This window comes from Mauremys reevesii, linkage group 18, assembly GCF_016161935.1.
Source record: "Mauremys reevesii isolate NIE-2019 linkage group 18, ASM1616193v1, whole genome shotgun sequence".
NCBI lineage: Eukaryota > Metazoa > Chordata > Testudines > Geoemydidae > Mauremys > Mauremys reevesii.
The window spans coordinates 3,693,386-3,705,876 of NC_052640.1; the positions used below are offsets into that span (position 1 = coordinate 3,693,386).

At 50.5% G+C, this 12,491-nt stretch overlaps 1 protein-coding gene across 2 annotated transcripts in view; it reads right to left on the reverse strand.

The window, feature by feature from the left end:
- Window positions 1–757: 757 nt before the first annotated feature.
- Window positions 758–12,491, reverse strand: part of MVK (mevalonate kinase) — a 56,058-nt gene continuing 44,324 nt past the window's right edge. The window contains exons 11-13 of one of the 2 annotated variants that reach the window (XR_005589533.1): window positions 10,231–10,322; window positions 4,179–4,438; window positions 758–1,687 (exon numbers count right to left, since the gene is read on the reverse strand). The gene's annotated coding sequence lies outside the window, so the exon portion shown is untranslated. The remainder of the gene's footprint in view (window positions 1,688–4,178; window positions 4,439–10,230; window positions 10,323–12,491) is intronic. The other variant, XR_005589534.1, reaches the window with a different exon arrangement.

Here is a 12,491-nt window from a genome sequence, read left to right on the forward strand (position 1 = left end):
CCCCCGCCCCTGGAAAGGTGTTGGCGGCCCCTTGCTCCGGCTGCAGCTCCGATTGGCTGCTCTTCCCCAGGAGGCGGGGCAGTGGGGCTGACATGTGCAAGAGTTGGCAGTGGCGTGGGGGGCGGCGCGGGAGGGCAGGGCATCGCCCCGCCAGGGAGAGCCAGCCTGGGTATCTGCGGCGCTGCTTGTGACCGGCAGCCAGAGGGGCCGCAGGATCGCAGAGCGTGGCCAGCAGGCTGCGGCAAGGGAACGCTCGGGGGGAGGGGTGCCCCACGTTCAGAGGGATCTAAATAGATTTGCTTTGCTTTGCTTTCGCTCTCTTTTTTTCAGATTTAAACTTCTCTCCAGGATAATGCAATAAAGACATGAAGCACCTAATTTTCATTGGGGGACAACAGACGCAATGGTATATTTACCCAGTCATACCATTATGAAATCCTACAATTAAGGCTTCAATCAGATAAATGCAATTACATAATACGATCTTATACGATATAATTAAAAACATCTGCAATCAAACTGAAGCCGATGGTACAGTAATCCTTAATCAGAAATTACCCACCAGCGGCTCCAGTCTGAAGGCGCAGTGCTGGCGTTCCAGCAGACCACAAGGAGACATTCCGTTGGGAAGCCGTGTGGCTGCATCCGGAGGGAAGAAACCAGGCAGGTTAATTTGTAGAAATCAGACCAAAGCACCTGTTGCAGCCCAGACAAATGCAACCCCAGTGCACCCAAAGGCGCTGCCCCCGCACCAGGTTCTGCTTTCGCTAGCACTGGCGTACATCTAGAATCACTGCACTGAACTCAATGGAGTCGCTCCGGATTTCCATGGCAGAATGGGGCCCTTGTATTTTAATAGGCAGTGCGAACTGGGTCTCCATGCTGTAGCTACTGGCTGGACAGTAGTAGGACAATGATTGCTTTACACAGAGTTGCCAGATTTTGCACCATTGTGCACTTCATTGCAACTAGCAAGAAGTCCAAGGGCCAGGGTTAATTTGCATCTTAATTTACCTTCATTAAAAATAAATGCACCCAACCTTAGCATTGGCTGGGGTGCTGCTCTTCCTTCGGACCTGGAGAAGAATTGCTTGTTGTTGAGAAAAACAACAAGGAACCCAATAAATCTGTTAGTCCTTAAGGTGCCACAGGTCTCCTTGTTGTTTTTGTGGATACAGACTAACACAGCTACCCCCTGAGACTTCTTGTTGGGAGCTGACACAATAAAACCCTGCTGTTGATTAGCTCTGTCTTCACCCTCCAGCTGCAGCAGGCATGGCAGGACTGTGTCAGCTGTCTGCGACACTGAGGCCACTCTACTGCCACCCCAGAAACTGGACTCATGAATCCTTTTTATTTAAAAAAAAAGAGTCTCAAGTAATTCAAAGCAACCAAACCATGAAGTGGGCCATGCTGCACTTCCTGCGGTCCATCCAAAAATTCAGCACCATGCAGCCCAGCTTGACGCCAGCCTATGCCCCAGTGAAGGATACAGATCAGTAGGGGATCAGGACCTCCTTCACTGGCAGGAGGCAGAGATGGAAGGAGCCATGCAACTGCCAGGGCTCTGCAGACTTTTCCAAAACATGGACAGAAATCACGGCATTAATGTCCTTACTTCAGAAAGGGCATGTCTTAGGAACGCTTTGATGCGGGAGTCTTCTGTTGCCCTCTGTAATGTCTTCTTCTGTGAGACAAAATGAAATGAGAAAGATCCAAGACAGATGGCTGCTCATCTGACCCATTCACTTATTAAACCGCCCGGTAAATACTGTAAGAAGCTCTCCAGAATGAATGTGCTCTCTCTGTCTCTCTTTCTCTGAGGCAGAAAAGAGAGAAGCTCAAGTTGCAGAGAGAACACTTGACAGGCACTGCAGAAATATCTTGCAAAGCTCAGACATAAAACCAGGGCACAACGTTAACAACCAACTACATTGACTGAAAAACCAATGGGCCAGGCGGGAGCGATGGCCAGGGAAACTGTTCTGATGGGCACGCCTTGCCAAAAGAAAGCCAGCAAGACTCAGCTCCTGGAGTGCGGAGGCAAGTCCTCAAGGTAACTGACGTAAGTTTAATTGACAAATTATTCCCACTAAGATGTACAAAGTCACCACGTAAGAGCGAGCAGGGAATACTCCCGCCCTCCATCATCGCAGTGTCCGGAAGAATCTTTCACTGCTGGCTGCTGTCAGCCCAGCAATCCCACTGCCATCCAGTATCACTCGAATTCTACCTGGGGCCTCCAGCAGCAGGCACTTGTTTCAATGGGACACGCCCAGGCTATTTCCCTTTCACCGCATGCAGCTTTACTCCTCAGTTCTCCAGCAAACAGACGCAGGTAGGCTGCAGGAGGAGCCTTCTCCTCTGCACAGCTCACCCTCTGAGACCCTCCCGCTGCTTCCTGTTCCCACGTACTGCCAGCCTAGGACGTACCATCCTGGTGCTCGCCATCCCCCAACAGAGAGCTGAGCACTGTCGCTGCTGCAGTAACCTCGTGACCGGGGTGCTGCTGTGCGCACTCCAGCCAGGAGGAGTCTGAGCTGTCGTCATGCCCAGCACCACGGGGAAATGTCTCAAGGCTCCAGGGGCTGGGGCGGGCCAAGCAGAAGCACAATTATTCCTGTGCCATTGGTCAGAGCAATGCCAAGAGGGTCTCTGCTGGGGAAGAGCCCTGTGGGCCCAAACCATGTGCCCCAGGTTGGACTGATCTGCCCATGCTAAAACTGTCCAGCATTTCAAAACAGAAACCAGGGGCGGATGAGGTCACACGCTCAGGGCTCTGGCATGGCTCCCAAGAGGGGTGAGGGCGGAGAGGGAGCAGCCCAGCAGGGGTGGCCAGAGACCGTGTCACAGCTGCAGGGGCGGTAGGGAGAGAGTGCAGAGCAGCTGCATATGCTGCACCTGGAGTACGGGCTATGCCCCAGGGCTGGCTTGCAGCCCTTAGCTGGTGAACGTCGGGCGAGCATGGCCATATCCCCCCACATGCCCTTCTGGGTGGTGTGAGCCCGGCCCAGGTAGGGGCTAAAGCCTATAGGGAGCGGAGGTGTTTCCTACAAAGCCCCATCCCTGCTCAGTTGAAGAGCAGAGCAGCACAGAAAAGCCAGCCCCTGACAAAGCCCCTCTGGAGTGGAGCTCTTCTCTGGCAGAGGGCCCAGAAAGGAATTCACCAACCACCCCTCCCCAGGTCTCTGCATCCCCTGACCTCCTCAGCCAGCCACATGCGCTCTGTCCCACACAGATCCAAAATACTAATAATACCCAGCACTTCGCATCTACTGTTCTCAAAACACATGACAGAGGAGGTCACTAGCATTTTATAGATGGGGAAACTGAGGCACAGAGGAGTAAAGCAACTTGCCCACGGTCACCCAGCAGGCCAGTGGCAGAGAACCCAGGTCCCCTGAGGCCCAGTCTAGTGCTCCATCCACTAGGCCACACAGCTGGAAGGTGGCAGGAACATGACTGTCCTGGCTTGATGGTGGGGTCCTGCTCTGAAAGCCAATTTAGGCAGCATCTTGGCACACTCAGGGCCCTGGCTACCTGGCTTCGCTTCCCAGTGCGAAGATGCTATTTATTTTAAAGAGTCCCAGCGGTAGCACTAGGCGGAGAATCCAGCCTCTGCTAGGCAGGCGCTTGCGTATTGGAAATGCTGTCTGTTACGGGAGGACTGTTTGCCCTAGCTGGAGCAGCAGAGCAACACGCCTAGAGGGCTCACATGTGAGGGAGCGGGATTGCTTAGCACACACACTCCACTCTCTCCAGGGTCACCAAGACTCCATTTCCCAGTGCGCACTGTCGGGAACCAGGAATCCTTCCGGCTCCACTCTGCTTTTTCACCAGGGCCTGGCAGGGAGCGATTCAGAATCAGTGCCCAGCTCCTGGCTCTGGGCCCAGATCCCTGCCGGCTGGTACCAAATGAAGATAAATGGGATGGATGGCACATTAGCATCCATTAATGCAACTCCCTCGCCAGGGACTGGTGGAGAAACATCCTGACACTCTGGGCCAAGAAGCAAAGACGAAGCTCCACTTGCATATGACTCTTCCAGCAACGACGCTGGGAAAGCAGAGCGGGGCTGGCTGAGAACAGGGAGGGAGCGCTCTTGTCTGAGATGAGGGGCAGGAGCAGCTGGGCCCCTCAGAGAGCCAGCCCAGGATTGGGATGGGAACCTGCTCACCTCCAGATCTAGCAGCGTGGCTCTGCCTGTAGCAGGTGGATTGGGGGGGGTCGTGCTCTAGCCCCGAGTGGACAAGCATCCATGTCAGAAAGTCACCAGCATTCACTGCCCTCCTTGTGGGCAGGCTCAGAGAGAGGCCAAGGGTCGAGTGGGCCCTGGAGTCCGAGCTTCCCGCCTGCCCTTAGCTGTGGTCCTTCCGAGCCAGCGTTGGGGCACAGCAGCAGTACAACAGTGCTGGCAGCTTGCTTCTGCTACTGCTCCTGTGGAGAGGTGAAGGGGGGAGCAGCCATTAGGGACTTGGCCATTGCCAATCTATTATACTTGGAAGGTGCTCCTGGTGACGGGTGGCAGTGCAAAACCTGAGGCAGAGATAGACAGATAGATAGATAGATAGATAGATAGAGGGGGTGTCTGGGGATAGATAGATAGATAGAGGGGTGGTGTAGGGATACATAGATAGATTAGATAGATAGATAGATGGGGTGGATGGGGATAGATAGATAGATGGGGTGGATGGGGATAGATAGATAGATAGATGGGGTGGATGGGGATAGATAGATGGGTGGTGTAGGGATACATAGATAGATTAGATAGATAGATAGATGGGGTGGATGGGGATAGATAGATGGGTGGTGTAGGGATACATAGATAGATTAGATAGATAGATAGATGGGGTGGATGGGGATAGATAGATAGATGGGGTGGATGGGGATAGATAGATAGATAGATGGGTGGTGTAGGGATACATAGATAGATGGGGTGGATGGGGATAGATAGATAGATAGATGGGTGGTGTAGGGATACATAGATAGATTAGATAGATAGATATGTTGAAACAGACAGACAGTCAGACCTTTAATTGATGTGACGCTGGGACACAGACCCCAAAAGCTGCTCACCTTCCCACTCCCTCCCACACCCAAATGTGAGCAATGCAACTGTCATGCAAGCTCACCGGCTGTGGGCTGGCCCCTGGGAAAGGTGGCGTGTCCTGCGGGTTTGGGGATGAATGGCCAGTGGCAGCCAAGTAGAAAAAGATGGCAGTTGGCTCAGGGAAGTCCCAGCACATACATGGGACCTAGCTGAAAACACAACAGGAAACCCTGGCTCGCTGGCAACATGCTGGGGATGATTTCTGGGGCGATGCAGATTTTCCATTGCTCGTCCCTAACCTTGGCAACCTCAGTTCCATGCTGCAGACTCCGGCCATTCAGTCCAACCGCTGTCTCCCTAACATGCCCCCTGTTGGTTGCACGTGGAGGTTCATCGGACAAATGAATCCCTGAGCTATTCATAACCAATTTGGGGCAACTCTAATGGAGCATTGCAGGAGGGCCCTGTCAGAAGATCAGTGTCTCTAGCTTTTCAGATGAATGCCTCAGCTCTGCCTCTAGGTTTCTGGCTGATAAACTCCACAGCTTTGCCTTGGCATTCATCTTGCAGGGAGCCCATTACCGTGCAACACAGCACAAGTGGGAGCAGTCACCGATACAAAATGATACCGGCTATTACAGGGAGTAAAAGGTGCGGGGGGAGGGGAGAGAAAGGGAGCGCTAACGTGCCTCTGCAGAGGGCTAACCTTGACAAGAAGAGAAATAGCAAAGGAGCCTGCTGAAGATTTACCCAGACTTTGCAAATAGTTAAAGAGAGAGAGACGAAAAAGAGGTCAGATTTGAAGCCAATGCCAAGCTTGAAAGAATCCTTTTAATCATAAAAGTCCAGCAAACTTCTAAGAAATCTGTGTCTTGATCTGGTGCAATGTGCTACTGCAGAACCAACTTGATATTAAATTTGAATACACTGGAGGGAACAAGGGCAGGGTGACCTACAAGGCCGAACCTCATCTCCACAGCCGCGCTGTAACACAATCTCCTTCCTGTTCTAGGAGTGAAGGGCTCTTTCTGTTGCTCTGGCTGACAGATTCCTGCTCTGAAATAGCCTGTCCTCTTTCAAGTAAGTTGATTTCTGATTAGCTAAAGAGCAGAAACAGCCTGTTCTCTGCTTTCCTCAGTAGGCAGCTTGGCCATCACGGTGCCTACAGAAAGCACTTGTGACTCCGTATCAGGGCTGTGCTAATTATAGGTTGGCTACATGGCATCAATAAGCGTAAAGTAAGAGGGTGGGTGGTGGGACTGAGAGCTGGGACTCTGGGTTCTATTCCTGACTCTGCCACTTCTTACACCTACGTGCAAAGTGTGCCTGGCTTCCTACTCCAGTAGCATGGCTACTGCAGGATAAGTGACAACTATTGCTACCACTGGCTGGAGTTACTCCTATAGCTCAAGTGATAGCGCTCCATGCTTTGGTACTGAAGTTTCTGGGTTCAGCCCCCATCTGATGACCCATGAGTAAGTCTCTGGGCCTTGGCTTTTCCCCGTTGGTGAAATGGCTTCAGTCACATTGACCATATCACACAGCTGTTGTGAGGAATAATGAGTGTTTGTAAAGTGCTTTGAGATCCTCTGTTAGAGATGCCGTTCCGTTGTTAATCACTAGGTATAATTATCACGGGGTGTTGAGCAGGCTGTCTGGTGCTGTCGACGACCCCGTGTCCCTGTACTGATGAGCAGTTGTTCTAATCAACAACAGTCTCGTCAGGAGAACAGGCCGCCGTGGAAAGAGAACGTTCTCCCACTTTGCACTCCTTTGCATGCGTTAGATATTGTAGCAGGAGACCATTATCCTGGCACCAAAGCCACGTCTGCTGCCATCTCTTCATTAACATCATCATTAGGTATTGTTTTTGGAAGCTAAATCTAACATCGGCTTCTCTGTATTATTCCAAGGGCAAGTAACACCTGTTCCTGTCTCAGGAGCTGAATAAATTGCACATTTTGCTGGCAGATGTGCACACAATGAGAAGAGAAGCTGATAAACAAAACTGCATTCAGGCGAGGTACAGAACTAATTGTTAGTTGTAAAAAAAAAACAACACACACTAAAAAAGGATTGCTCTTTTGGCCTTCACATTTTGAGTTTCCTCTAAGACTAACGACCCTCCCAGAGAACAGGACTGGCATCTTCACTGTTAGACTGCATCCCACGTCTGCTCAACCCTTAGACGCGGGTGTAGATTTTGTTCTCAGTTGTTCTGCTATGACTCCGTGGAGGTTAATGGAACCACTCTAGGTTCTTACTGGTGTAAATGGAGACAGAACCTGATCTGAGATCTCTACCCGGAAGAGTTTACAAATGACACAGACAACAAGGGCTAGGTTGCAATGGCAGCCTAGGACCTGTGTGTGCTATTTAACCTGGCCATAGAGCTTGTTACTGCCACACTTCTTGCTTTAGAGGTTCGGGGGCCTATGCCCTGGTGACTCTTTCCTTAGCACTTCTTTGCCTCTGAATCCTGATCTCTCATCTTATTTTGTAAAGGCATTAGGAACCTGAATGAGAAATGTCTCCCTCACAGTTAGCTTCCTCCCTCAACTGAGTCTGAGCCCAATCGGCTTTGCAGCTGAGAGAGAACATCCTCCATGCCCCAGAGCAGCGCTGTAGCCTTGTGAGGAGCAGCTGGGACACAGAGGAACAGCATTACGTTCTCCGAAAGGCCTGAAAAACAAAGGGCCAGATTCATTGCTGGTGCAGCTCCATGGCCGGCACGGACTGAATTTGCCCCTCAGAAGTGCAGTGTCAGCCCCCATATTGCCAGCCCCAAAAGTTCTGAAATCATGAAGCAGGCCCCCAACATCATGAGATTAGCCTTAAAATCATGAGTTTAAAAAAATGTTGGGTTCTCGTTTGCAGGGCGGGTTCCAGGCACCAGTGCAGGAAGCAGGTGCTTGGGGAGGCCAATGGAAAGGGGTGGCACGTCCTGGTCTTCAGCGGCGGGTCCCTCACTCCCTGTTGGGGGAAGGACCTGCCGCCGAATTGCCGCCGAAGAATGAAGCACCGCGGTAGAGCTGCTGCCGAAGTGCCGCCGATCGCGGCTTTATCTCTCCCCCCACCCGCCATTTGGAGCAGCAAAAAAAGCTGGAGCAGCCCTGCTCATTTGCCTTATGGATTTTGAGCTTTTAGGACACACGTGGGTCACATTTTTCAGCTTTTATCTACAACCGCGAGGGCTAGAAACTTACTTTTTGTTTAAAATGAAAGCTGAGTCTCTCACTAAATCACTTGATTCCAGAAGCTGGTACTTAAAAATCAAATGTCACGAGACTCACAATAAAATAGCAAAAGTTGGCAACCCTGATGGTTAATTTAGATCCAAACCTTGAGTTTCCTTAGCTAATGAAGAAGAGGGAATGGGGCTTGTACTTAACCCAGAATCAAATGGACTATTTGCCATTTTAATTTTAGTTTAGTGAAAACAGCATTTTTAAAATTAAAGATCCCCCTGCACCCTTGGAAACCCTAGCACAGGATGGGCAGATTTTCAAAAGAGCTCGGCTCCTGTTTAGGTGCAAAAATGAGTGGCTAGATTTTCAGAAGACCTGACATTGGAAATTTTCATCCATATCTAGGTGGTTACATGGGAGCTGAGCCCTTGTGAAAATCTGCCCTGTGTTTTATGTGCAGGAGAACCGGGAAGTGAAACTGACTATAAATGGGAAGTGCAAATCAACATTCGGAGCCAAAAAGTTAGTGGACGTGGTGAGAAGTGAATTTGATGTTCAGAAGTTCCATTTTAATCATCTAAGGGGTTATTGGTCACACAGGGAAGGAGATTATTTTTATGAGTAAGATTTTGATCTTGACAGTGTCCCTTTAAACTAACATGCCAATAGAAGAAAGAAAATGAACAAAAAAAGCTCTTCCAATGTAATCTGAACAAGAGAGGAAAACAACAAAGAAATGAGAACTGCCCTGATATTATTTGTATGTGTCTCTTAGTTAGCCTGTCTCCCAAACAGGAACCAGTAAGGATCTTTATCTTTTCCCATAAAAATAGATTTTGTGTGGATGAAAAGGCCCTGTTTATCTCAGATAAAAGAAGCACAGATGCTATTTGAACCCTGTGCATGGAAAGAGCTTTTCTCTGCTGAAGTCAAGCCTTCCAAAAGGTCTTAATGAGGGATGGCTGCACCTTTCTCACATCTGGGTGCTGCTGGTGGGGCACTTCCTTTTGAATCCCTTCCACAAAAAGCTTGAGTTCTTATCAAACGAGGCTTCCATTTGCTGAAGCAAGAAGCAAAGTGGAGAACAGTCAAAGAAAAGCAACAAAAACAATTAAGGGCCTGGAGGGACTGATTTAGGACGAGTGAGTGCAAAACCCCAAATAACCTGCATTTTAGTGCTCAGGACCCAAAAGAAGTCCATGGGATGCCCTTAATACCTCTGAAAATCAGACCCATAGTGAGCCAGATGCACCCACAATCTAACACAATGGACTTCATGATTGTACATGATCCATAATGGATAGCTAGGCTAAGCAATATCAAAGTGGGTAAAGACATGATAACCATCGACAAATATCCAAAGGGCGTAACGCACCAAGGAGGGAGGAGAAGTCTTCGGGATGGACAAAGGGGACCCAACTAGGGGAGCAAGTGAGAAAAGGAAATTTTAGCTTAACTATCAAGGGGGAGGGGGAATTCCTGAGTAGAGGGATCTGTTGGGCTGTGGAACAGACTCCAAGGGAAGTGGTAGGGGCTCCATCACTGGAGTCATTTAAAACGGACATCGGCAAAGCATGAGCAAAAGTCCTGTAAGGAAGGATGGTGCACTGGGACACACACTAGACAGGACTCTCATAGGCCTTTCCTGTCTATAGTTTCTATGACACCCACAGTGTGTGTTTAATCTAACCTGCTGGTCTTGCTCTTTGCAACCTGAACACACCATGTGACCGGAGCCCCCCCAGCCAGTGCCCAATTAGCAGGTGCCCAATCTGAAGGAGGAGGCCTCATCTCTAAAACACCACCAGGCTGTGTCTATTTAAACCAGGGCTCGTTCTCCTTTCATGGCTGAATGTTATTACTGCTAATTAAAAAAAGGAGCGGGAGAGAGCGCGAGAGAAGGAGAAAGAGCATTATAGTTGTTCTTGTCTAATTGCAACATTAGGGACATTATACTTCACACCTCCTCGGAGCAGTTGTCAAACTACTACCTAATGTTCTCCTCTCGTGTTCACATCATCACCGGCGTGGTAACAGGAGATTTCCATTATATAATCAGCCATCATCAAAATCCTCAGGCTGGCTGCAAAAAGAGCAACGACATGGATGGGTTGCAGCAAGGGAGGGGCACGGGCGTATTGTGTATTACTCGGTGATACAGAAGTACGTGTATCTCTCTGTTTTATGGTTGCTCTTTCTGATGTGCCCCGGCCCCCTGCAATGCCTGCTGCCTCCAAACCCCGCCCAGCGGCCCATTGCAGAGGCCATGCCAACTGTCCCACGTGCCTCAGCCCCATGCGATCCTGGCACAATCTAAGTGGCAAAAATGGGGGTCACTTGGGTTTTGCAAAATCAACTCCCAACCCAGGACTGCTGGCTCAGCTCCAGCCCCCACTGTGTTGGGTGGAGAAGTGGCCACATAAACGACTCCTCTCTGGGCTCCTCTTACCCTACCCTACCCTTACCCTATTGCTGATTTCATTCCCAAAGAGAGGCTCCCTTTTGTGGTAGGATTGTGGGGCCAGCTCCTGCAAAGTGAGATCCTGCAACCCACCTAAAATCAGAATGGCCCCTCACCATGGCCCAGAGCTCAGATGTGCTTTGAAGGTCAGGGAAGCTGAGTTGCTCCTTGTGACTCTGCACATCTTGGCTTTGTCTAGAAGCAGAACAGCTGAAATGGGGCAGACAAGGGTCTACTCACAGGATCTCCAATCTGGCCAGGACCAAGAAGGATTGGAGATCTCGTGGAGAGAAAGCCTGAACCCTGCTCCTGGGATTTCCAGCCCTAAACGAGCCTCAGAGAAGCAGCCATGCTCCTCGGTGTTCATCTGAATCAAATGCTCCAAGTGGAGGTGGCCCTGAGGGGCACAGTCCACAACTGGAACTGGATCCAAACAAACTTCCCCTAAGTTTGGACCTGGGGGGAGGGGAAGGTTTGGATTCTGCCCAGTTGTAAGGTCCCCCTACCTACCCCAGATGCGGGCTGTGAGGCTCAATTCGTTACAATTTGTGAAGTACGCTGAGGTCTCTGGAGGAAAGGGCTATAGTAATGCAAAGGACAGGCTGGTCCTGGCTCCAATTCCAAAGGCAAAACTCCCATTGACTTCAATGGAAGCAGGCTTGGGCCCTATATCATCATACTGGCCCACTGCTAATTTGCTGCATACAAACTCCTGCTGCTGAGGCTACAGAGTCAATGACTCCAGGGTCTCCAGGTTTGCAGCGGCCAGAGGTGGGTCCGAGGGGCCTGCTCTGGCCCCACTGTTGTCACGATGGCCAAGGGTCACTCCAGGCTCGGCCCAAGACTCTAGCCCACACTAAGTGCATTTCATAGCACCACACCCCGCATAAGAAATCCCTGCCCGGCCTACATTAGGCTTGGAAATTCATCAGCCACATCCATCCACAGCATGCGGTGCGCCCATGACTTCCAAACCCTCTGCCGCAGCAGGCCCAACCCAGCTCCCACTGGCTTGCGTGGGACCTGGCTTGGGACCGTAGATCCTGGTGAGTGGCTAGCTGCCAGCTAGCACTGTCCAGCCTCACCACCACCTGGGCAACACCCCAGTTCCAATGGAGCAGGCAAGGACAGGACATACCTGGCTTCGGGATTAACTACACATGTGCTATAAGCTGCCGGCTGGCAAGTTCTGTCCAGAACACAGGCACAGATGCCTATGCAGATATGGTTTGCCTGGCACACCCACTGCATGGAAAGTAAGTCCTTTCCCTGAGGCCAGAAAGTCATTTATCATTAATTCTTACTTCGCACCTCCAACTTCTCCAGGCACTTTGCAACAACCCTCTCTGCACCCTTGTGAGGCAGGCGCATATTATTAGACCCATTTTACGGAAGGGGAAAATAAGGTACAAAGACTTTCCCACGGCAATTCATTGAGATAGCCGGGAACAGAACTCAGGAGGGGCCTGACACTCTGTTGCCTGTTCTAAACCCTGGAGAACATTTGCTCCAGACGGTCCCACTGGAGACAGGAGCTGGGTCTGGCAGAACCAGCTTGCCAAGTGACGGGATGGCTTGTCTATCACATGGAGGACTTTAAATGAAGACAGGCTGTTTAAAAGACAGGCTCTAGTTCAGCCACAAGTTAACGCGGGAATTGCTGGGTGTCATTCTACAGCTCGCGCTATGCAGACAATTAGACTAGATGATCTTTTGGTCCCTTCTGACCTTAAAAATCCATGGATCGTAGGGGTACAAAATCCTGATCCGCTGTGAGATTGTGAGGAAATG